The 27,128-nt window shown below is 41.1% G+C and overlaps 1 protein-coding gene across 1 annotated transcript in view; it reads right to left on the reverse strand.

Moving 5' to 3' along the window:
• Window positions 1-26,838, reverse strand: part of PTN (pleiotrophin) — a 76,056-nt gene extending 49,218 nt beyond the window's left edge. Inside the window, exon 1 of the mRNA XM_068142166.1 lies at window positions 26,550-26,838. The gene's annotated coding sequence lies outside the window, so the exon portion shown is untranslated. The remainder of the gene's footprint in view (window positions 1-26,549) is intronic.
• Between the last annotated feature and the right edge of the window lie 290 nt (window positions 26,839-27,128).

Below are 27,128 nucleotides of genomic sequence, written 5' to 3' on the forward strand. Positions count from 1 at the left end.
CTTTGAAGGAATAAGAACACTGTCCTTTCAGACACAACTCCTTTATCAGGATGGCAGTCTGTGCACATGGCTGGAATAGCAGCTGAAACGTCAATCCTTCTACTCCAAGCAAAGCTATTTTAGCATAATCTGTTCCCTTCTAACATTACATATAGTGCATGCCTTCCTCCTCACCTCTACTAGCACACACTGCTGTTCCATAGCACCTGAATGAGACAATTGCTCAAGAGTCACATCAGCCAGTGTAAGAATCATAGATTTGCTGAGGTTGAGAGGAACCTCTGGAGGTCACTGTGCTTAACTACCCTGCCTAGGATTGAGTTCAGATGAATTTTGAGTATCTCTAAGATATTACTCTCTGAGTAACCTGTGCTAGCACCTGGTCAGGAAGAGATCCACACTTCCACTTATGTCTGACATTGCAAGCAGGCTAGGTTTTGTACAAGGCTGGACAATCACAGAGCTGACCAAATTCACTTCAGTGCACCATGTGGTTTTGCATCTCCGAATCCTGGAGTGTCCACACCACTGGGTAGAATCTAGATAAATGTGTGCAAGATTTAAAGTCAAGCCCTACTAGCTATGGAAGCTAAAGTCCTTTTGTTAATGTTTTGTCACATCTGTTCTTCAGCAAGAGAGCCCTTTGAATGGAAAGCATAATTGTTACAGTTTACATAGTGCTGAACTTCTGCATTTTAATTCTCAAAATGGCTTGACAGAAGAAGAGGAAGTGTTTGTGCTTCACCCAATCAATCATATTGGAGCTTCTTCAAGACAGAGTACTCCCACTCCTCAAATAATACACACATTAACAAGGAGGTCAGCTTTGTGATTACTCCTGGTAATGGCTTTTTTAAGCAGAGTCAACTCTAACAGGTGGGTCTGCTACAGATAGGGGCAGAATGTATTACAAGTAGGAGTGAAAATACACAGAAATGTAGGAGGAGTAATCAAAACAACACCCCAGAGGGTGAAACTACAGGTCTGTCTCATGAAGTAAAGTCTTCATAGAAAAGTAGGATCAGGCATAACAGAACAAGTGAAACAAGCCTCTATATTAAATCAGATCTTTATGCTTCTTCCCCATTGCTTTAATTTCTTGTTTGTTATGTTTCAGGTGAAATGAATAGAGAACTAATGGAACTGAAAGTCCTACTGGAGGAGATTTGTTTCAAACAAGCGTGTCACCAGCAGAAGTAGATTAACAAAATGAGCTATATCTCATGAGGAGAAAAAGAGAATGGCCCTAGCTCACCAGCCAGTACACTTGGTACAAGATCTGCTCTTGGAGCAGTTCAGAGTCCTTGTGTTAAGAATATGCTGCAAGGAACATCACCATCCTGCAGATACAGAGGCATCACCAATCAAATACCATAGCTACAAATATGACAGCAGCTCCTCTCCTGTTTGGGTACTGGCAGCCTGAATCTACTAAAATAGGCCAATATCTTCCTTATTAACAAATAAACTCTTCACCCTCAGTCCCTGCACTGCTTCCTTCTACCTCTCATGTAAAAAAAAACTGCAGTGCTTTTATTTTTCATTCACTTTGTTTCTGGCCTATTTCTGGGGTCCCTTTGGCCCGAGTTTGCATACCTCTGAACCAGTGGCTGATGTTACAGTTTTGATCCTTTCCCTGCCTGGTTTAGTTGCCTTTATTAGCTGTAGCATGCCTCTGAAGTTAGAGCTGTTTCTCTCAGCAGTCTCTCCTTTAGCATGGAATAACGCTTTTTAAAGCTGATTCTCTCCCTAATTAAAGGACATTTAACGTTTCTAGAGTTACATATTAATTCATTCAGTAATGTAAGCATTTATTCTTCCTTTGCTTCTCAGTTCAGTGTATTTCTGTCCCCTCAACCTATTCCATCCCTTCCTTCTCTGCTCCCAAAACAAACAAACAAAAAGACTATTCTAATTCCTCATTTTTACCCCCACTGGTGACTTAATATGGCTCTAGTTTTTACTTTTACTGGATCACAAAGATGTAGAATTTGTTCAGACTGGTGTGAAAAATCCAGTGTTCCTTTTGCTTTGAGTCCACCCTTGTTGCTTTTTAAACAAGTGAGGAAATGCCAAAAACCAAACAAATGAGAAGCCAAAACGAACTCAAAAAACCCCAATCAAAACAATGCTACTTTCCTTGACCTGGCTACTACTGTCCTATATACAAGAGAGGAAAACACCATGATAGTATGGAATTGGAAAAGACTCTTTACAATTGTTATTTTACAAGGTTCTAAAAATATATTGTTATTTTTTAAAATGTGAAGGAATAAATAATAATAAGCCACCACAAAATGGAAAACACAGCAAAAGCCTATCAGGACCTACTTTTGACAAAGAACCCCAGCACTCTCCAGCAATAAAAGGTGCAACTTCCAGCCAAAGAAATACCCAGAATTCTCCTCCACCTTGAAACGTGTTAAGCCACTCTTACAGGACCACAAGGGAGATCAGGGGTGCTGGTGAATGGTACAATAGGCAGAGGAACCATAATGTTGAGAAAGACCTTACTAACAAGTGTCAAGTACCCTGAGAGAAGAGGGTACATCCCAACTTGACCTGGGTGCTGAAGACTTCATATCAAGCATGATTCAGGGTACAGAAAGACTTCTATAAATGCTGGTTCCTGAATGCATAGCACACTTTTTAACAGCACATACTCAAGACTCTAAGGAAAAGTATTGTCCAGTTTGAGATCTAGACAGATTTAGCAAGCTGAGAAACATAATGTTGAGGGGAGGTATCAAAGCCAGTTGACAGGGATTTTAGCATCAAACTTTTGCATTTCCATTTAATTAAGAAAACACAGGAGACCAAATATATATATATACTATAAAATTAGTAGGCTTTCCTGCTAGTACATGTTAGGAAGAGGTCATCATAAGAGAAGAACTGGATAACCTTGGGTATGGAGGGGTAGCAAGTTCTAAAACTCAGTAGTAGCAGAATCAAGACTATGTGCTTCAGAAATAACAGAAAGTTCTGCTTTGAACCACTGGCTCATCCGGTCACACAAGTGAGAAAGTGGAGTTTTAACACAGATCCTGGTTACCACCGTGATGAGACCATTTGAAGAGGAAATGTGTATTCAGAACATATCATGCACCCAAGCCATGAGGGTCCTGGTTCCTCCTTCCAATTCCTTCCCCCTGCAATTAACCTTCAGATAGAAACCATCTGCAAATGACAACATTCAGTATGTGTTCTTTTGTTTCTGTTGTGGGTTTGTTTTTGTTGTGGGTTTGTTGGTTTGGGTTTTTTTTAATATAGGGATTGGAAAGTTTCCAAGTTTAATGGTTGTAAAACACCTGAGTTTTGGATGTTTGTAAAAAGCTTGATAGACTTGACTTCACATACAGTCTTCTAAGACACAGACTTCCTCTCAGTGGCTATTTGTGCAATGTCATGAAAGCATCCCTCAACTTTGTTGGCTGAGTCCTCCTGGTACCTCTGTGAAAGGAATTAAAAAACAACCTCATAATCTCCAAAACTGGCTGGGATACTTACCTATACTCAATTCTCCCTTCCCATTTCTCAGAGGGGAAGGGTTGTTTACTTAATCAGAAGATTACATTTATTGATCAAACAATGAGGAGAATCCCCTCTGCCTCGCATGCCCCATCTGCATGCAGATTTCAGAGCATGGCCTTGCTGAAGCACAATGTACAGCAACACGAATGAACTACCCCTATATTAAGTCACCAGATGTAATCCTGACAGCAACTTCAAGATCTTGGGTCCCTCTTCCTATGATCTCTCTCTTTTTTCTCCCTCTCTCCCCTAGCTTGATAACTTTGACAGCCAAGTTCTTGGAAAGTTACTCCAGGTTACAACATGTCACCTTTAATGGAATTCAAAGCTTTAATTCAGAAAGTGGCCACTCTTGACCTCTGGCCCCACTGCCACCCACTCTGCCATTCCCCCTTCTCCCCCTCAGAACCTCCCGCCCCCTCTTCTCCATCACCATGGAAATGAATAGCCAAGCGAAAAAATGGGAGCAGGCAAAGTCTAAAGCTTTTCACAGAGCCCCCAAAAGAAAGATGAATGAAACTCATTCATCACCGAGCAAGGGACCCAGAGAGCAATGCTGACTGAAAAGCAAGCCAGAAGGAGAGCAGGCAAGGCAGAGAGATAGATTGAGATAGAAAAGGTTACCTCATGCAGGAAGTTATGTGATTTGAAACAGAAAAGCACAGGAGGTGTAAAGGAATATAGTCTACTTGCAAAAACTTCAGATTCTGCCAAGAAAGATGCTGTTATTTGGGAAGGAGAAGTTATTTCCTTAGCCCCTTCCCCACATAGAATTTCTTGGCAGATTACCAGGAAAGGATAGAAATTGGAGAGGGAAGTGAGAAATGCCCAGAAAGAAAATGCAATGAGTGCCTAAAGGATGAGCATGTCATTGCAAGGAAAATACAGAGTTAGAAACAAAGCTGTGTTTATATTGTTGAAAATCCCTTCATCTAAACTCCTACTTCAGGGGTATTTTGTCCCCAAAGCATATACTTCCCTTTCCTCCCCATCAGCTCTGTATCACACAGCTTGATTTGCCTTGATATGCAATATCAGTCAGATACTAAGGCAATTTTTAGCACTAGGGAGCAAATGCACTTGAGAGGCAATAGCTTATTCACTGAGACATAGCACCATATTTCTGGTGTGTTCTTCTAATTTCTCTGTTTCTCACAACCTCACTACAACTGTATTGGCAAAGAGCTCCTTCCTTCAGGGCATCTGAAAAGATGCACGGTTGGAAAAAGAGTAAAGTTAACTGACACCGTGTATCCCAACATCAGTTAAGGAAAATGTGCTCCTGCATGCTGTCCTACAGAGCTGAAGGAGCTTGCTGATGCCAGTAACAAAAATAAAGGGAGAGAGAGAAAGGGTGGTTTGAGGTTGAGCAGCTCCAAAGAGCATATTTGCCTGCACCACCTGAAAAAGAAATAACCAGAACAGAAGGAGGGCAAGAAGTGGTGGCAAGTGATTCCCTAAACCCAGATTCCTTTGCAAAGGTATTAGTTAAGAGTGTCATAGATTATACTGGAATATTTATAGAATTGATGACTTCCCAGAATAACCAGTCAAAATCCATCTCTCTCTAGTGTACCAAAAATCAGGCATAAGCCACCAGCAAACTTTGGGATAGTTGTGGAAGAACAGCTGTAAAAGGTAGGTCTCACTAAGAGGCAAATTCTCACCTAAAACTGACTTCCTCCCTTATCCTGACAGAGAAATGATAATGAAGCTTTCCTTTTCACTGAAGAACCATCCAAAGCTTGCCCATTAAGTATGACTCAGAAGAGAGCCTACCACAAGATTAAGTGATAACTCCAGGAGATAGTTGCCCCTTGCAGAGCAATTACTATTCTGAAGCATGAGATTCTTTTTCCTCCTTCGAAAAGCTAATCAGGCACAATTCTCTTTCATTTCCCCAATCTCTTTACCACAATTTAATTCCTTTCTTAGTGTTCAAGTGAAAAGGTATCACCCAAGAGGCAAGAATCATTAGACTTTATTCATTGTTAATTCAGTGAAGATGCCAAGCCAAGCTTCCTGGGAGTGGCATTAGCACCTCTCCTGGCCAGGCAGCTCAGAGCTCATTCAAGCTTCAGCTGTTTGATAATTTCTATTACCCTCCCTGGTGGCTTATACTCTAGCTCTAGTTTGAGCTACTCTGTAAATTCCTCAGGGAGGGGATTTCAGTATATGTAGTATATACGGCTTATGAGTCACAGTAAAAGGGACCTAGTATATGTTTAATGCCTTTTGAAAAAGGGAAAAAATGGAAGTGGCAATTTGTATACAAATGAACTGAAACTGAAGCTAGCATTCCTCACTGCTCCTAGATCTCTTTTCCACACCTATCAGAATATGTCTATCAAAAATGGAAGCAGTCATGTGAAATGTTGCATTTCACCTGCTGGATGCCTACTACTGAGGTAGGTTTACTTACCCTGTTGCTCATTTCTCATTATTGGGGAATCATTGCCTCTAAAAACCTGAAGGCTCATTAAGGTTGCCGGTATCACCTGTTAAAGCTGATGAAGCATAATTCACCACAGAAGGATGCCATCGGTGAAGGGTCAATGCAGAATCACTGCTACCTCTCTATGCCTCATCTTCATGAGAAGAATGTCTGCAGATGTAGAAGAACTAGAAGCAATGCTACAGGCTCATAGACTGAGGACAGAAAGGAGAGCACTGAAACAGCAGAGAGGGAGAGGAAAGAATCCAAGAAGGCTTACAGTGCTGCTTATCGTGCCTTGCCTTACCCTCCCCACTCCTCTGGCCTGCTAATTTCTTCCTCTCTCCCCACCCCCATGGACCCTTAGCTTCATCTTCAAAAGCTGGCTTGCAAATAAAAAGATCACTTACAAAAGGGTTTGATAGTTACAAAAAAATAACTTTTTTCAGGGCATGGCAGAAGTTAACAGGATGATGCTATTCCACACAGGCAAGGTAACCACATAACTCTAGTGTAAAACTTGTGTTAGTGTTAAGAAGAGCTAACAGTAATATCTTAGTGAGGAATTACGCTATAAATCGTTCTTCTCTCTGGTGGCCTCAGGCTAAGGTTTTGGATTGTCTTGAATGAACATATCTCTGATTGATCCACGCTTAATTCCCACTGTAGGGAAGTTCAGGTTAGCTCTGTGCTGCACATGTGTTTATGTTAAACAGATTTTGGTCGTAGTAAATTGTGCCACAAATGGCTTCACTGAGGTGAGAAGCCTCATTTGGTCTTCAAAGTAACCAACTTCCTACAGCAAATTTAAAAACTTCAGTGCCCCAAACCATGAAGAACACCTGCATGTCATTAAGTACTTAATGCTGAGCATACAGCTTTCTGGGTCACCATCTGTTCAGCAAGAGCACCAGCTCCTGGCTGCTATTCCCCAATTCAGTGTGCTCCAGGCTTTGAACTCTCAGCCTTGGCAGCTCACAATCATCCAAAAGGTAGCACGGGTGGATCTTCTGTGTCAGCAACACAAATTGAGAAACAGAGTCTGGGGAGAGCACAGTCCAACAGGCAAAGTTCAGTAATGTCTGTTTAAGAATTAGCAACTAATCAGCATAGCTCATAACATACCTGCCTCTGTTGTATGTACTGCTGCTCTTCTATTCTCGCCAAGATGCCTGCTTATCTGCAGTATCTGGCTCTGGTAATACTTATTGGCTGTGTTGTTTAACCAAAGTTCTCTTTTGTGCTAGAAAGTTTGCTATCTAGGCAACTCCTTACAGAATATACTTATATTCTTCAAAATTAGCATGCCCTCACTTAAACAATAAAACTTGATGAAAACACTTTTTGTAATAGACAGGAGGAGCTGCCTGTTCAAAGCTAAAGAAGAAATAACTCATCAACTCTAGATATCTAGAATGAATTTCCCTCCACTGTTCAAGAGCTAGGCTGACTCAATGCTGGCACTTCTATCCAAAGTTTTTGGCTTAGAGCATCAGCCTTTTGAAGTTGAATCACCAGATGGTTCCACTACATCAACTTCATCATTAAATTAGGCAACATTCATCACAGAGATAAAACAAAAGTAGCAGGTCCTAATGGTCGCTGGGGAAGCATAAAACAAAGCAGGAGGAAAAGAGAACAGGGGCTACTCTAAGGTCTGGGGAACTGATGTAGGCTATAAGTACTTCGCACATCATAGAATTATAACTTCTGGGTTTTGCCCCCTGCTTTTCCCACCCAAGTTGTATTACACATGAAAACTCAATTTTAGGAAAGTTACTTTGTGGAACAGTTCATATTCTCAGAAAGAGAAAACCCCAAGCTTTTCCCATTTAGAAGAATCCTATTTGGAATTTGATCTAGTTCAGTACTCGAACTGAACTAGAGTTCAATGCTGCTAAAAGCTTCTTCATTCTTCCCAATGAGAAGAAACTCATTATTTCTCTTGATTCTGGAAACAGAACTGACTTACCCACATGACCAGAAATGTGTATATCGAATTCTCCCAACCCCATAAGCAAAGGAAGCTCAGTAAAGCTGATATCCTAATGCCTCAGTCTTGCAAAACCCAGATCTCCTATCCCTGTATATATTGCACGTTCCCCAACTATATGTAAGAAATAGCACATGATGGTGTAGACAGTCGTCTTTAAACTTTGAGTCAAACCTTAGTTTGATTTAGTTTACTTCACTCTGAAAGAGACTTGTTTACCTTACAAAATTGACACAACTCTACCTCTCTCACAAATGCCTGTTTTTCTTCATTCAGATTCACTTTTCTAAGAGGCTTTATGAAGGCAAAACTTAAAGACATTAACATAACGCTTGGGTAGCTATCTTTTGTGCTAAAGGATCAGTGTTTCAGGGATAATGGCCACAGCCTGCCTGTCTGCTATCAAGAAAATCATTCTTGATTGGAAAGGAAAGCAGACACTTAGCTATCATTCCACTAATGCAAGGAAAGCAGAAAAAAACCCGAAATCAAACACCACCACCACCACCACAAACCCCCACACCCACAAACACCAAGAAAAAAACCAAACAAACAAAAAACCAGCAACACACTTAGAAAGGAAGAATTAACCTACTCTGATGGTGAATGCCCACCCAGCATGGCCCTTTCCATTTCTGTGATGTACATTTCCCTGCTCACTCTGTTTCACATGGTGTTTGACTCTAGTCTTCTAGGTTTACAGCATCAGTCACAATGTGATATGATGAAGGGCAGCACAAGAGGTGGGACTTGTAACATGTTACAGCCTTTGTAGGATACAAATTGGCACCTAAAATGAAGTCTTTATGTATTACAGTTAACAGAACTCCATCACTTGTTAAAGCAGGATGCATTTGCTACCTTTGAAAAGGCTTCTGCTTCACTGACCTGCCCACATTTCACCTCTGAGCAGCTGAGAAAAACTTTTCCGTCATGCCAAAATGGATGTCCTGATGTAAAACTCCCTAGTTAGTTCCTTGTACCAATTATCTGGGATCCGCAGCTCCACGTTTGCCATTTGCACTTCATGAGATGAGGGATCCACTGCCTTCTATGACAGCTTTTGTGAGATTATCATCCTGCCTCCCACCATCGACACTGTAAAATAGTAAATTAGTTTGTAATTGAATTTTTCTTATCATGTCTTTCCCTAGATAGTTACAGAGACCTTCACCACTTGTTATTTTTCTTCCTGAAAAGATATGTATGATGTGGTTATCTGCTCTTCTTGAGTCTGTCAGAAAAACTAAGTTACTTAAGTCACAGGGCAAACTTTCTCCAGCCATTAGTTTGTTGGAGAGTTTTTCCCTTTCCTTTCATTTTTGCAGCTGCTGAAAATGTTGACACCAACACATAATGCCTTATCCTAATACCTCTGTCATCACCCTGGTCTGGCTCTTTCATGTACATGCCTAAAAACTGGTTTCAGACATTCTTCCACAGCGCTATGCTCAAAGATCATCTGCCAATGCCTACCTCCTATGACCCCCCTAAAATCCTTTATAGTCACTGCTTTCCAGATATTTCCCACTATAGGAGTTTCATTCACACATACAGAGCTAGAAAGGACTAAGCCACGCTGTGCTAAGCCACCTACACCTTTATTTTCATCTCAGAAAACACAACAGGGAAAATGTTGCCCATTCCTATAACACAGACAGATACATGAAGGAACAGGTGGTAAAAGGCTCCCTGCCTTTTCTTGGCACTTTATTCCCTTTCCAAAAAGGTAGAAAGAGGTCTTCAGCAGCCTCAGGCTGCTGCTGGTGGTGCCAATGCTTGGTCAGTAATGAATTTTGCAATATTTAGCATTTTCCTTAAAGACCAAAGTCTAATTCTTCATCAATTTTTAAAAGAAAAAAAAAAAACACCATATATTTTCAGTCTTCAGCTTTAAAGAAAACACTTGAAAGTGTGACCAATGGGCTATATTAAAATAATAAAAAGCTATGTAGAAGGTCAGAACAAAGAATCCCATCATTGTTTTGGATTTTCTTCATCTAGTGATTTTTAGGCCAGTATCCTGACAGGAAAGGGGGAGAACTGGGGCTGTCAGTACTGTATTCAATGAGTATAACTACACTGAATTAGAGCTAAGGGGTTTAGAGAGAGGGAAAAAAATACTGTTCCACAGAGTTAATATAAAGTGGGCTTTCATGTACATACAAACCCACAAGGAGCAAGCTACTGCCTGCTGAGACCTATTTGAGAGCCAAGGGATTGATCGGACTCAGCCAGCCCTTGCTTAAGAACAAAAAAAAAAGCTGCAGTTGTGAATTACTGTAAAGCATTATTCACATGATTGATGGGTTTACCCCCACCACCACATTTGTTTCAAAGATCCATTTTCTCTTCTGTGGCAACGGTGTGAATTAACCCCTTTCACAATGGCTGGCTAGAATTCGCAAGACCAGTCCAAAGTCTAGGAGCTTGATGCTGCTTTTATCTTTTGCAGCCATGTGACTGGGAAAATGGGAAAGAGATGTTGTTTAACACCCAGGCTTCTGAGGAGCACCATAACACCAACCTTCTCAAATAGTCTGCAGACTTTCTGCTGTCAGACCAGCCAACTCTTCACCTGCCTGGAGACTGGGCTTTGAAGGATCTCCCTTGCAGTCTGACACTCAATCCAATTGTTCTTACATCCAAGGCAACATGAGATATTTTTATTGCATCTCTTGCCTTTTTAACCCAATTTGCTATCAGCAGTAGTTTTCTTTCTGCCTTCTGTTTCCCATGGCGAGCAAAAGGAAGACTGAACTGTGTATGCGCTAAAGAAGCCAGAGACTCCAGGTAGACTTGTGATGGGATTTCTCTTCAGTCACGGTGAATAAAAAATAGCTAGAATAGCCAAAGGAAAGGGAAAGAATAATCAGAAATGGGCCCAGATCATGACCAGTTATTTAAAAGCTCCTGAAATATTGTGAATTGACAGTATGACACGGAAAGTCAGATTTCCATGGAAGCCTAATCACATGCTTGCTTAGGAACAAGCCCACAGCATCTCAGGAATAGCTCATTCAGTCAGGAATAAATCTGTTCATGTCAACTGCAAATTGCCCCGTGTTCTTCCCAGTTCCCAGAAAGGTACTACATACATGCATAATTCTTTTCCCTTTACAAGGTAAATAAATCACATAGAAGGAGGGGAGGGAGGAAAAAAAAAAACCCAGAAAACAGACAAACAGAGGATTAAACACTATTAGCTACACCACATTAGCTGCAGGCAAGTGAAATGTAACCTTCCCACACACAACTCTGCAAATGTATTTCACACTGTCTGCACCACTTCATTTTTCTTGCTCCGGACTTCCCTAAAACCATGTGGTGTCTTATACAGCACCTCCTCCATATTCACAGTCCAGCTCTAGCCTCAAGGAGAGAAAAAAAAAAAAAAAAAAAGAAAAGATGCATTGCTACCCCAGTCATCTGTGTCACTAGACTCCCACCTCGACACTACCAGCATTTCTTAATCTCTGCCTGCAGCATCTGCTGCTCCCCACAGTACGCCTGCCCTTTATCCCAGCCTTATCACCACACCTGCTGTCCCAGGCCTGGGCCCAGGAAAATGGAGTAAGAGCACGTGTCATGACATATTACAGAAGTTTTCTGTCCTCAGGTTTAGAACACCTTCTAATCCTCTGGTCTTTTCCCGGACTTCATCTGCCTTGATAGTTACAGCAGATGTTGCAGGAATCGAAAATGCCAAACTCAAGCCAAAGGGCAGCGTGTTTCATTTCTCTGTGAAAAACTCTTTCAATTGTAAGGAAACTGCCCGATTTTTCAGGATAAATTGGACTTTTACTGTGCTTGCCACCTCTGTTGCTGTCATTTGCAAGTTCTGCACCTGTGCTTTCTGCTCCATTATGCAAACAGGGAAGGAGGAAAATGGCAGGAGGAAAAGAATCAATGGCAGGCTACAACAGGACCTTTTTCCCTTCACTTTGTGGGGGGGAGAAGGCTGGGCCTTCCTCTCAAACCTTTGACAACCTTGCAGAACTGCCAGCAGCCTGCAAACCAAACATACAGAAAAGCACACCATACGACAATGTCATGAATCCTGTGGGAGTCGGGGGTGGGTGGAGGAACACCTGAGCAGCATAAACTAGCAGTATCAGTGTGCTAACATGGCACTGCTGTGTTAACAGAGCCATCAAATCCCATACACCCACCATCCAAAGCTGAAGCCCACTCCAGTCCTAGGAGGCCAGCAGTCTTTGTTTCTACCTGTTGTATGATAAAAGCATTTCCACTGGGGTCTGATCATCACACTTAGTTATTCTCTTCCGTCCCCCGCCCCCCCCCCCCCGGCTCCAAATCACCTTACTATGCAGTTCAGTCCAGCAGCAATCACAGCTAGATGTGAATCACAGGTATGCTATTAAGAAAGGTCAAGCTATTTCCTTTCCAAAGCCTATGTGCAGTGGACTACCATTAAAACCAGGTACACTTTTCTTTTTGTTCCACCTAACAGATTATTTGCTTGAAACAAAACTACTTGTTGTCATGCTTTCCTTTGCCACACTCGGAATGTCACAGGCAAGCATGATCACTACAAGCAAGGGGTTAACTTCAACCTCAGCTTCTGGCTTGTGTTATTGCTGATGCTGTGTGTCACACCAAAATCTGTAACACATTTAGTAACACACGATGACAAAGAGCATGGACCCCTGCACCCATTCACAGCACATCACATAAAAGTCAGTTGAGTTCCTCAAGAACAGGAACAAGCTTTTAAATCCAGCCCAATCCAGTTAAAGGCTTACATTGAAATGCTGAGAGACAGGGCTTACAGGTAGCTAGCTCACACACACACTGCTTTGCTAAAACTTGGGGAACATGTATGAACTGCCTAGCTGAAGTTCATAACCACTTCTTTCCTCTCCATATATTCTTTTACAGGAACTTTTTACTAAAGGTATGAATTTAAGAAAGGGGTCAAGTGACCTCTGTAATAATTATTATAAATCTTGCTCCACTAGTATATACACACCAAAAAAAAAAAAACTTATAAAAATTATAAATCCTGTTAAGATGCAGAAGCCTATTTCAGTCTTCCTGATCAATTAGTCTTCCCTTCCTGCTTTTGGCATATGTTTGCTTAAGTTGATTTGCTTCTGCTAAAGAGATGCTGGCACACGTCAAACTAGAAGAAAAAAAAAGATGCACAGAGGCTTTGAGATTGTTTGTTGCGACATCAGTTGGTGATAACAGTACCATCCCCTGTCTCCATCACTCCATCTGTGCACACAGATGTAATCTTGAGAAGTGGTTGCTCCTGATCTCCTGAAGAGCAAGCATATAAATGGATGCCCAAACTCTGTCTTCCCAACCACCACCAAGTGTGCAGGATAGCTCCAAAATGAAGGATGAAAGAAGATTTCCTCCATTCAAAAAACAAAGATTTCCTTTGGGATTCATTACTTAAAAGGTAATAACCTTAAAGCCTTGCTAATTCTAGATGTTCTGTAATAGAAACTGGGGATGGGGAGCACCACTTTTGCCCAGAATATGAGTAATTCTAAGAGTTAAATGAAAGGTGTTTTTAGAAATATAAGTGTTACTACAAGAAGTTAATATTAAATATCTGTGTGATGCAAGGAGACTAAGTTGGCATCAGATTAATTGAACACAGCAAGACTTAGGGGAAAATGTGTAGCTTTCACAGGACATTGCAACTACGACAACATACTTGTTTTCAAATGTCCATTTACCACAGCTGGCAAGCATCAAGGCATCAAATTAGATGTATATAAGTGCAATCAGCTTGCATTTCTGACATCAGAAGCAGCTTCGTGGAGCACAGTCTGCTGAAGTGTTAATCAAAAAAAAGGCAGTTACACAAAAAGTGTTAATGACAAATTATACAGTCAGGCTAAATCACATTGAGCCGACATACATATATGTTTATTTATATATATATATATATTCAGTTGCTTTGGTAGACTTTAAATCAGGCCTTGAGCTAAAATGCTTAGAGGGGATTCTTCTAAAGAGAAAACATACAATCTTGAGCTGTACTTGCACGCATACCAAGTAAGACAGGAAGAAGTCAAAAGTACAAATCTGACTTCTCAGGCTTTCTTCAGTGAACATTTCTCCACAGGGAGGTACATTAAAGGAGTGTTTCCAAATACAAATTCTTCGTGACAGTCTTGAGGATGACAGAACACAAACCTCCAATTCAGACCAGAGACAAGCAGTAAAACATCTGGTGATCAAACAATGACAGTGACATTACCTTTTTCTAGAAATCTGAAAATGTTGGTGCAACCAATTCATATGGTGGCAGCTGGTTTGAAGCTTGATAAGTGAAAAGACACAATGAGTTAGTCCTAAACAATGGAAGCCAATTGATTAAGGAATTGGACCAATTTCCAAAGGGAGAATTGCCATGGTTGTGACACATTTCCATAGGATGTCAACACAGAATTCTCTCACAATCCTTTGAAATCTTCACCCCAGGGTTACTGCATGATTATGGTGGATTCTAGGATTGGGAGGTTGTTACTAGTCCTAAGAAAAACAGGCTTCAAGAAGCACAATATTTGGAAGTCACTTCTTTCTGCTCCCTGCAATCCTTCCTCTAACAAAGCATGCAAGGAATGCTCACAGATACTCTGAGAGGTTGCCAAAATGCAATCACTGATGATACTTCTGGCCATTCAGAATTAAAAAATAAAATTAAAGAAGGAAAGAAAAAAGGAAAATTATTTCTCAAATATAGTTCAAGAATTTATTCACTCACAGACTATCCATAAAAGAAAGAAAATGGAAATCCAGCCCAAGTGAAACTAATAGGAGCGAACAACTATGGCAGGTGAGATGCAAAATGGAGATTAAGAGAAGCAAGGCTGAAGAACAAAGAGACAAATACATAGTGACAAGAAATAATAAGGCATTCCTTAAGCACACAGAAAACTAGAACTCCAGGTGACCCAGTGGGTACTGCAGACTATACTGGAGACTACCCTGATGCAAAGAAGTCAGTGAGGGCAAAGAAAGAGATTGCACAGAAGTTAAGTGATTCCTCTGATTCAGTTTTCATTTCTAAGTAGGGAAGATAGATGCATGCCCCAGGGTTATACAGGTAAAGATTTTAAGGCAGAACTGCCAGACAGGGTTAAGGGAAATAAAATAAATATTTTCTTTTTCTTATTTTTTAAAAAGAAAACACTTGAGAAAATTGATTGCACTAACTGCTTGTTCAGATCTGAGAAAAATCAGCTACAGGCAAGTGTAAAGCAGCTAGACTGAAACAGATGTCCCACAAACTAGAAAACTCTAAAAAAGCACACTTTTCCAAATGATAAATCATGCCTCCCTAATCTATAAGAAGCCTTTAGAAAGCTTGGCTATCTTTCACTAGATGTGAATCATTTGGACTTTAAAAGGCTTTGGGGAAAAAAAAAGAAAGAAAAAATATTAGGAGAGCTTGGTAATCTTGGAAGAAGAGGTAAGGTCCTGTCACTCTTTAAGTAATTAGTCAAGGAACTAAGAATCCCTGGGTAAGAACAAAAATCAGTTTTTCATACATCTTAGCTTGGCCCAAAATCATCACTGCTGAGTACATTTATGAAAAATCTGGAAGAACAAGCAACAAGGCAACAAAATGTGCTGCCCATGTAAAATGGTATTAGTCAGTAGTATGAAGGTCCTTCTCCTCTCAAGTAAGCAGGCAACTGAACAGAGATACCAGATAAAATCCACCACAGACACGCCAAAGTGGAACAAAAATATGCTTACATACCTCAATGTACCTATGATGACTGAATTAACTTCTAGATGCCAAAAAAAGTTCTGCAGACAAATGATGTCAAATCCCTGTGCACAGCAGCAGAGTAATTTCAGAAAGGCAAAGCTTTGGAATGGTGCTTCTAAAATTTTGAACTATAACATTAAAGAAAGGAGTTTGGCTATGGAAATTAGAATGCAATTATAGAATGTCAGGTTAAATTTCAACTAAACATTCTTGCTGAAATAAGTGCACAATTTTGCTGAAACATTTGGCACTTAGGATGGGACTCTAAGAGATCACTGAGAAACATGAGAGAACGTGTAATATTTATGAAGGATGACCTAATACTAGAGAGATTAAAGCAAAGAGAAGAGGGAGTTAGGAAAATAAGGACATTAGAGACACGGGAACTGAGAATTAATCTTTAGGAAACCTCAGCTATTCAGAGTTAGGGAAATGCATCTTCTAAACCAAAGCAGGGGAAAAAATCCATTTCAGATCTATGCACATCCAAAGCTAAAGAAGATGAATGTTACTTACAAGGAGTTTTAAGCAGTTCATATAACCCTGGTTTTGCAGAAGTTGACCTATGCTCTTCCATCTCCTTTCATATCTTGTACAATTGGACTGCTACTAAATGGGTGTGATTCGCATCTTCGAAAAATCCAAACCTATTTCACAGACTCATAGAGCTTCTGCTACAGAAGGATAACTTCTGCTACCCTTCAATGTTTAACTTTCCAAGACATCAAAATCAGAATCAGACAGGAATCTGAGCAAGGAAATTATACAAGCAGGTGAGGCTGCTCAAAGTGGGCAGCTCACCTGGATCCAGCTGTTACAGCTTGTAAATTCTGCTATTCCAAAAAGCTTTTAAGCCCCAAATACTTCTTTTTTTATACCTGGGGGAATTGATACCATATATAAACCAGATTAAAAATATATATATATATCTATCTCCTTTCCATTTGAGAAAAAATCATACTCTGCATCAGGCAGACCATTATTCTATTTAACACTGACCAAAGCCTGAAATGTCTTTTGCAACAGAAACTATGATAATACAGGGAGAACATAAAATAAAGTAGAAGAGAGAGAAAATAAAATTAAAAATCACAGACACCTCGTCCTGTGGAGAATCTGAAAACAACATGCAGAAGACTCTGGGAAGAAATAGAATCAAAATTTAAATTTCACTCAATTCCTTTATTATAATAGTGCTAATTATGAAAATACATATTTATATAGTCACAATTGTTTGCAATTATTTTGTAATAAAGAACTTTGCAATACAAATAATTTTGTCACGCTTTACAATTATTGTGCATATAAATTATATTCTAATTTTCCCAATTATACTTTGAAAAAAAGAAAATAATTAAACCTATCAGGAAAAGATAAATTTGATAAAATGCTCCTCATTCCCCATTACTCTTTTTGTGAGACATCGTGATCATAAAATTGCCATAATGAACAGCATCAGCTAGACATCATAGGGCATTACAAAGAGCTTACTATAGCCAGTGTATCACATATGTAGGCTCAAGTTCTTGTTTCCAGTCCCTCAATACCCACTGAGTGCTGCAAGTGTTCAGGTACATACTAGAATTTCACTGACCTGGAAGAGAAATCTCAAATTCAGTAACTCCAAATTTTCCCTTTTAATAAGCCTTATGTGAAATACTTCAACCTCAACACTTCTTTACTTAGATAATTTACACCTCACAGACTTCTCCTGCTTTGGGCTTTTCATTTGTTTCAGAATTTCCTATTTAAATGAGACAAGAAATTCCCACCTACAATTACTTGAGAAATCTCAGTTGGTAAAATCCCAACTAGAATTAGAGCCACATTGCACATGCTGAAAGTGTCAATACAGAAAGCTGTGAACTTGTCACTTATAGTACATGTTGCACAGTTGGAAAGTCTAAAGTTAGATAACACATTTTTACTGCACTTCCCCACAGCTTTTAAAGTTTCTCCAGAGGCTCACTTATGATGTATGTGTGTAAAGCCCAGTGTTGGAGCAAAGCATCTATACATCTCATTGTTTTCTCTGCAAAAACAGTCTCCATATCCACTCCCCTACAGCTGTAGTCAGCACAACAAAGAGAGACTCTTATTTAAAGGACTATTTCCTTGTAGATATAGTCATAAATAATTCAAACTGAACTAAAGCAATTAAATGAACAAAGTATATGCTGTAATATACCACCTTGGCTTTTTAATCCATTCCTTGTACAGTAGTAGTCAGTCTCCAGACATTTTCAAAAGCTCTCACCCTCTGTGAAAATTAGCATGGAGATCCTGTACATGAGCACAGAGAAGCAGACATAGAAAGACCAGGACCACCTAGCACACTTATGGTACCATAAGTCATCTTACATGACATGTTTGTAAATATTGTATCAGCTCTGCAATACTAAAAAGATCTACAAATGTCTCTTGAAAGCAGCCTCAAAGTAAGTTTTCTAGATCAAAGTTATACTTAAAAGAAATTAGTTCATCCACTTTTCCTCCCATTCCTATCCCCTTTCAAACTCCAGAATTTTTCATCACGAAAATGTGACCAGTTCTGTAGGTAGGGAGGGACAAGGAGAGAAAATTTCCCCCATTTTCCTACATCTTGAATCCCAAGTAGCTTTATAAAACCATTTTAGATGTTAAGCAAACCTAGCAGCTTTCTCTCTTTAGAAGAAATATCCAGGGCTGATCCTAGCGGGAAGAGGGCAGCCTCCATCTCTCATCGTGACAAAGTCAGAACTTTCAAAGCACCACAGGTTATGTCAGGCCCACACCACATCTTAGAACAGTGAAGTTAACATAGATAGACACAAGAAGCTTACACTGAGAAACAGAGGAGAAAACCAGCTTTCCAATAGCTTGAATTTTACAAAAGAAGAAAAAAATAGCATTCAGGAACAGCTCCTTAAACAGATGTCCAGAAAAATATCAAGAAGCTGCAAAAGGCCCCACAAAAAATGTATTACTATAAAACTTTATCACAAGAGATTTCATCCCCACACATTCATAAAGGGCATGCACCTGGATGTCTCCTATATCAGCAGAAGTTTTTATTTCAGCTCAGTGTGTCTAATCTTACACCTTAGGGCCCTGGTCAAGCAAAGCTTTCACACATAATTTTACGTTTGCGTTGTTTAAGTAAATCCCACTGTTTCCAATGGGGCACAAATGAGCCCACAAAGCTGTTCCAGTGCATGAGACATGCACATGCAATTACAAGTGACTGACAGAAACACTGATCCCTCCTAAAGCACATACACCTGTAAACCCAATGGCCACTCAACATGTGAGTCACAAACACAAACTAATCTCCATGTCCCATTTAAAGACATGGTCTTGAGCTAACAAACATGAAGGGAGTGGACTTTGCCTTTTCTTCTTTATCACCCCATAAACATGGTTGCCATGCTATTTGGGAAAATAGATCCTCCTATTTAGGCAGCCTATAATCCCTGCAGCAATTTATAAATCCTCTGCTGTTAGATCATGTGTTCATTGTTGCTAACAGAAGGAAAGATAGAGCAGCTTTTAGGCTCTTCCAAACTCTGTAGGTCTTAGGTCAAACTGGCCGGAAGATCACCATATCGTAACTGGCTCCTCAATGGCTTTCTGTTGGGTTTTGTTTTGGATTTCTGTTTTGTTGGGGTTTTTCTCCCAGCTGCATAAGTATGCCTGGAAGAGGAGGCGGCCTGCACCACGGATCAAGTATGCTAATGCCGTATCATACTAACTGCCATGCCAACGGCAATCACACACACGCCTGCTCACACTCTTCTGCCAAATAATCACTTAAGCAAGCATCAACTACAGAGATTAGCAAAAGCATCTGACAATGCCCAAATCAGACAAGAAACATGGGCTGAAGGGGCATCTTAGGAATGTGAGGATTTAATAAGTGAAATGACATGAAGTTCCTGAATCAAAGCTTGCAGTGTTTTTGGAAGATTTCTGAAAATCCTGCCTGTTGCCCTTAGATTTTTTTTTTTTCCACTCCTCAGTCCCTACTGCATATCAGCTGCACCCAGGCAGGCTTCTAATAAAAGCAAGTGACTCTTGCGAAAACAAAAACCTGTTTGTGACCTCTGGGAAGGCAGCAGCTCCAGCAAACAACCAGGCAGTCAGGTGGCACAAGCTATTGGGAAGCAATCATTGCATCTCAGGGGCAGCAGCAGAAGGAACCCTAAACTTCTGCCATGTAAGACTGGGTTTCCAGGAGAAACAATCCAGGTACACTGAACAAGAGTTCAAACTATTTATGTTTTAATAAGGCGGTGTTTGGGGGGGCTACTTTTGAACAACTAAGTGTTATTGCTCAGACTCAGGCATTTCGCCACCAGAATCAGGGCAGAGCATCAGAATAATCTCTTGACTTGTCTTTAATTTACTGAAACATGCTTCACTCCAAAGGCATTTCCAGTCAAAGTACTGAGATTCTGCTTTGAAAGTACAAGAAGAGACACCACCATTTTACCAGCATTTTAACTCACCTGTGTCTTATTAACTTATTTTGTGTAACCAAAACAACGAGGTGGGTTGCCTTCCTAAATCTTAGGCTGAATTCGGTTGTCCTTATTCTGATGAAACTCTTGCTGAAGCATCACCTCTGCCTGAATAACGGTTGGAGGATGTGTGACTGATTTAGTATTAATCTATGCTTGACAGGAAGAATATGACTCCCAGAAAGATGAAAAAGATCTCAGTATGGAAATGTTAGAAGTTCATTCATTCAAAACCAAACTGTGACCTTGTAGTGTCCTAATGCTGAAGAGACAGCACCATATTAGATGTGTCATATTTTTACCAAGGCTATGTCTCTGTCCCCTTCTATATCCCTTTCAAAAACAGTAGACCTTTCTTAAGAGATCCATCCATTACCATCTAACAAAGTGCTCAGAAGAGCACCACAGAAATGTTAAAATAGGCATTGTGAGCCAATTTCACTCTTCCCACTGTTGCTTGCATGGTTAAAGCCTATTAAATAAATAAATTAATTAATTAAATAAAATAAAACCCAGACCCAAAGCCAACCAAAATAATTTGGTTTAGATATAAAGGTTTTGATATGAAAGCAACCTACACACAGTATTAAGCATATTTTGGATGCTTCTGTCACAGAAGCAAAGATACTCCAGACTGTGAGCCTTCTGTTGCTGCTACAGATGGATGCATACATTTGCATTGCACTGCTAAGTCTCTTTTGCACTTTGAGATACATGATGTATGAGAACTATAGCTAAAAAGATAAATACATAAATAAATCTGTTGTACTAGTGATCCCATCAAAACAAGGAAGCCTTAAATGCAATAGTAGATCATCTTTCCTTGGTTATTAAACTAATGCTATTGTTCACATCGCTCTGAGAAACAAAGCCCAAGAACAAAACAAGTTTTGTGACTGATATCCAATAGAATTGAATCTGAGAAGCCAGTTCAGTCACTTTCATTGCTTGCAATCAGACAGGGACACTGACTTCCAGTGATGTCTATGTATTTGCTGCTTGTTTCAGTACACAGAGAACTCCTCCTCTCTCATATACCCAGAGAGCACAATTATCTGCTTTTAACCTTTCTAACCCTAAGGGACAGCCTAGGACAACAGGGCTATGTAGATACCAGAGTCATGTTCTGAAGACAACAGTAGAGTGGTCAATCTCCCTTAGTGAGCTCAGAAGATCCAAATCAACTTTGCACTCAAGGCTGATCTCGATCCACATCTGCCTCATTCCTGATATCACTAGTGCCATGCCTGTCTCCACTGCCAGTGAGACCAGCCCTACTAAAGCAAAAGAGCATCAGCCCAGATGCATAGAAAGAGGCTTGCTGAAGGAAAGAGACGATCCAGCCTCCTCTTCTCTCCTAGTTGTTCTGTGTGATTCTACCCCAAGGAAAAGAAATTGTAGATAGTGAATTGCTCCAGCAAATACTGTTTGAAGACAGCAAAAATTCTGTTTCATTTATGCTGTTAGTGAGCTGCAGAACAGCGTCAAAGCAAGCATTTGGACTGGAGTATTAGAGAATTTCTCCTCATTTCCAGCTAAATAGGGGATGTTTACAAGGTACAACCTATACCGGAATTATGTAGAGACTAATGAGGAAGGAAGACTTTTTCTAACATTTTCATGAAACATTTAATGAGCTCTGAAATAGTGCTGGCAGGCCTCAGAGGAGAAAGGTCCAGTTTAAAACTGAACTTTGCAGTTTACTAAATGGCAGTGGACTAGAGCCCTAAGCATTATATGTTTTCAGAGACTATTTTTATCAGAAAATCTCCAACTCTTGTTAGGCTCTTCTGCCCTAAAAGTCATTACTTCTGTTGTAGCTGCCATGCAGTCAATGGCACTTGCCAAGCAACATACTCCTAACAGCCCAAATTAACATATTAATATATTTTTCTTAATAAAATTAAACTGAGTTCTACCTCACACAGCTCTACTTTGTCAACTCTACTTGACAACTCTACCTTCAGAGGTTATTCACATTGAAACCAAAGTGCTATTCTGGGAAGGCAAGAAAGGGCAGTAGCTTTTTAGAGTGGAGGGACAGAGGGGGTGGAAATCACCTGGCTGCATCAGTAATGTATCTAGCTCTTTATTATATTCACATTTCCCTTTCTCATCTCCCATGAAACTGCCTACAGCTGTGTTCTCTCAACCTTCAGTCTGAAAGACATTAAAAAGCACTCTGCAAAATTATTACAATTTTCCAAAAGTCACTCCCACATATGTAAGCAAGGAAGGAAATGAGAAAAAAATCTAAAAAAATAAATCACCATTGTGCCACTGCAGGAGGCAAAGGCAGATATTATAAATGGCTCAGTGATTCTATCCCTTGGAATAAAATGAGATGAGACAAACTGGCTATGACAGTGGCTAGTTTGGTAAAGACCTGCAGATTCTTTCTACCACCATATGGTAAGCCACTGCTGAAAACTTAAACTGAGCTACCACTATGACAAACACCACCTGCAAAGGGGCCTTTTAAGTCTTAAAGTCTTAGTGAAAAGACTGCAAGAGTCTGAAGATAGTCTGAAAAGTATTAATAAACTTGGCATCACAAAATCAGCTCTTCTGGTGACTCAGAGCCACAAAATTTTAAACAGAAACATTCCCTACTGACTGCCAGCTCTTCCTACATGGGCTTGATCAAGCTCATGTTAAAGGTAGTGAGATTAATGAGTTTCTCCAGCTGACGACCACCTCTGTTTGATACGTGATCAATGGTTTGCAAAGCATATTTGAATATATATATATATATATATATATATAAACACACACATATATATACCGGTCTTTATTCAGCATCTACTACCATTGGCACAAAATCCAGGTCCCTTTGAAGCTAATGAAACACAGAAGATATACCTTTTCTCATCTTGTTTAGTTGCTGCTGTATCAGTCCACAGAGAAACCACCATACCATTTCTTATGCAACTACAATGTTCTGTGGGTTACTGTAGCAAAACGCAAACATCCACATTGCAGAAGACGGCATTTGCTCCTTCAGTTTCTTTTTTCCACAGTGCTTTGGCTGAAGAAATTGATGCAAAACAACTGACAAAAATTTCCCCCCAACTCTCCTTGAACACACACTGAACACTCAACAATGCCCACTTTTATATTTTCCTCTCATGGCTCCGTCAGAGATGACCCTCTATGCATTCAGAGCAGCACAATGGAGAATGATTTCCAAAGCATTAACTTGGAGCCATTGAGACTTGGATGTTTTCAAAATTACCCTATTGTGCTCAAAGGATTCTAGACTACCCCAGCTACTCTAGAAGAGTCTTTCTCCCCTTCTCAAAACATCCATTCCTTGTGCCATCCCTAGAGTGCATTGTTGGGGCCAATTCCTTAGTGCAGTGAGTTCCATCAGTCAAAGCTCAACAAATACAAATAATATCAGGATATGGATATAAATTAGTGCGACAGACCTTAAATAGTTTTGACAGGTTTGTAAGTATATATAGCAACACAGAATGCTATTCCTGCTGTCAGACATCAATATGTAGACAGAAGATTGGGGGCACCATGGAAACTCAGCGACATAAGAGTGGTATTGATTGGATAGAAAATGAGGCTGCAATTTAAGCTTAAGGCTGCTAGAGATGCCAAGAATGGAGAATGACCTCCAGCAGCGAATTTTCAGCATAAGCTCCCTGTGAACAAGCCAGTCCAAGAAGGGATAAATCAGAGACAAGCTCACCAGGGATATGGCTCAACCGAATGCAGGCTACTCTAAGCAGATGAGAATCACTCTGTGTGCATGCGTTACAGTGACCTAGTTCGTTCAAAGACAGCATTTTGAATGGTTTATTATAGAGGCTAGAAACAAAGAGATTTCCTCAATTAAAGTCCTGAAATGAATCCCCTAAATGAAACCGCTTTGGATACTCTGATCAGCAAGAGTTGCAAATATTGAAGCAAAGCATACATTGTTAAAGACCAGTTCCCACAGAAAACACCACAGTTGGGAGTGTAGGTAATGAGGGGACCTGAAGAGTGCAGGAGGTCCCTTGAATGATGCCAGATCCATCCCTAATGCCTTAGTGTTACACTGAAACACTCGTTACTCTGTAACACTTGATAAATCCTATCTTCCCTGCCAAGAAAGCGCACTAAAATAAAATAGAGTATGAGCTAAATGAGTGCATTTTCAGAGCTTCTGTAAAGGATTATTTTTAATTGCTATCTGAGGACTCAGAAACAGCCATTCACATAATGATTGAGAAGAAACACAAGACATGTCAGGGAAGTCACTTGCTGACCGCTGGAAGTCAGCTAAGTAATACTATTCACGTTTGTTACAGAAAGATGAATCTAAACAAAACATTCATCAGTACAGCTGTTTTAGAAATAGGATAAGCGCTCAAAGTTTCCTCAGTGCCACTATGGCCATGGAGGAGAACAGGCACTGGGATAATAGCACCATGTTTTGTAATACTATAGTATGACTATCTCTCTGCTGACATGGAAGTATCAGCCACAGACTGCATTTCAAATAGCTGATGATAGATACCTAGATAATAGCAATAAGTGCTTTTCTTAGGCAACATCTACACTATAAACAAAGGCTTATCATTTTTAAAAGAAAGATTAGTTACTGGGTTCCCTTTTTTTCACCCAAGAGCTTCCTGTGGAGCACACTAAAGTCATGAAGCTTTGGATGAGATTGAAGGACAGAAACTTACTAAGTAATAAGTCACCGAAGAGTTTATCTTAGCCTGGAGACAAGAGTATATTAAAGCCCTACTCTTTAGGAAGAGTCACTAAACTATGCATCACGTTCCTTTGGTACTGCTTTTTTTGTGTGTGTTTGACCTCTCCAATGAAGTACCCTCTTCATTCACAACAATTTTTTATTACAACAGCAAAACAACTAATTTTTAACAAACATGCAGGTTCCTTTTTCTCTTCAGAGCATGCCTCGATCAAAAGATCAGACTTTTTTCTTTTTCTTAATTATTATTTCTTTGCAGGAAGGAAACAGAAATACACAGAAGAGAATAATTCTTTTGCTTTGCAAATCTTCTCAAGCACATTGGCCAGAAACTTTAAAATACAAGTATTTTTTATGACTTTTCCCATATCTTTCTTCTTACTCTCTTTCTCTGTCCTTCCTCCCTAATACAAGCAGTTATGTACTTCTTGTCCAAAAAGTTGAACTTTGCTAAAAGCTGAAGTGTTCTTCCACTGCAGCACAAGTCATGTAGAGCAAACAAGACCTAGTTAAAACACCTCACACTATCCATATCTGCAAGCTTATCTCACAAAGCTTTAATGCACATCATGAACATTTCCATAATGCTCTCAAGAACCAACTAATCTCCACAGAGTTTACATCCTAGAATCCAGCTTCAGAGAGTGTAGCTAAGCTAATGCACAGCATTCACCACCAACAGCCAAATGGAAGACATAGAAAAAGCACATGAGCTCCCCAAAAATGAAGACCACCTTTCCCCTGTACAAGTCTCTACTTTAAAAAGAGAGAGAGGATGAAGGACAGTAAGGAGTTAGAAGTATCAATGTCAGAAACTACAACACGTTCGCAGAACAACTTGCATGCTCAACAGGAGGAAACAGTTTTCACCATTGTTAAGTCATATTTTCTCCCAACCTATCCCTCGAGAAGAAAAAGAGAGACGAAAAAACTAATGATGGCAATTTGAACAGCTCTATGAGCACTAGCTAGATCCAGTTCTTTCACCAGAAATAAACTAGGGATAAGAAGACAAAGTCCCAAGAAAAATATCAAAGTGCTCAGTCTGAGAGTGCAATCTAACCTTATATTCTGAGTCTCTGCCTGGATATTGCTGGCACAGGGCAACTGGGACCTGTAGGGGGTTTGCCGCGCTGGGGTCACTCCGCTGCCCTTTTGTCCTCTCGGAAGGACCAGCTCGAGGACTTCTGCCTCCCTTTCCCACTGGCTTATGTCCCCCACCGCTACCGCTCTCCTCAGCCTGCCTTGGCTTTTTAGCGCTCCGACTTACCGACCCGCGGCAGCCACCAGCGGTAGCGCTTCCCACCATGGCAAAGCCCCGCCACCACGTCCCTGCTCCCCGGAATCCAGACCTCGCTGCTCGGACAGGTGTCTCTGGGGCTACAGGTGCCCACCACCACACGGCTGGGTCCGGGCTCCCACCCAACCCCACGACCCCTCTCCCGAGCCCCATCGCTGACGTGGGTCCCGGGCCGCGGAGCCCCGCTGAAGCAAGTCCCCAGCAGGGAAGAACGGGGGAAGCGCTCCTCACTCACCCCCAGGGGCAGTGTGCCCTGGGGGCACCATCCCTCGAACGCACCCCATGATTCCCCCTGCCCCCTTGGACTTACTTCGGGCAGAAAAAAAAGCTCTTCTGCAGCTGAGAAGAGTGAGCCGCGGGTGTCCCCGGTGAGCAGCGGCTGCCGCGGTGCCGCCGCAGCGCGTCCCTTCGCTTCCCCACAGACGGTCTCGCCGGTCGCCGCCTCAAGCTCCGCTCCTCCTGCGCCCCGTCTCTCTTTCCAGCAGGAGATTTCTCGCCGAGATTTTTATACTGGAGGCAGGGAACCTGATCCGCGCTTTGACTCAGCAGAGCCCGGGCTGCAGCGAGGCGGCGAGAGGAGGGAGGCAGGCGGGCGCCGGGGCAGAGCGAGCGGCCGCGCTGCCCCCTCCCGTGATGCGGTGGGGGCGCGCCCGCCGGGCGGGTCACCCGCGGGGCAGCCTCGCCCCCGCCGTCACTGGAACCGGGGGAGATGGAGGGGTGTGGAGGGGGAGGAACGGGAGGGCTCCTCTGGCCGACGGGGCTCTGCTGCAGCTCCCCCTGCGCCCAGCACCAAAGGCGAGCCCCCTCCGGCTGGGCTGCCCCGCGGGCCGGTAACAGGGTTTTAAGGGTTTTCCCCTCCTTTTCCTCACGGCACCCGAGGCGCTGATCC

Source organism: Melanerpes formicivorus, unplaced genomic scaffold (genome assembly GCF_026170545.1).
Source record: "Melanerpes formicivorus ecotype bairdi unplaced genomic scaffold, bMelFor1.0.p_v2 SCAF_8, whole genome shotgun sequence".
NCBI lineage: Eukaryota > Metazoa > Chordata > Aves > Piciformes > Picidae > Melanerpes > Melanerpes formicivorus.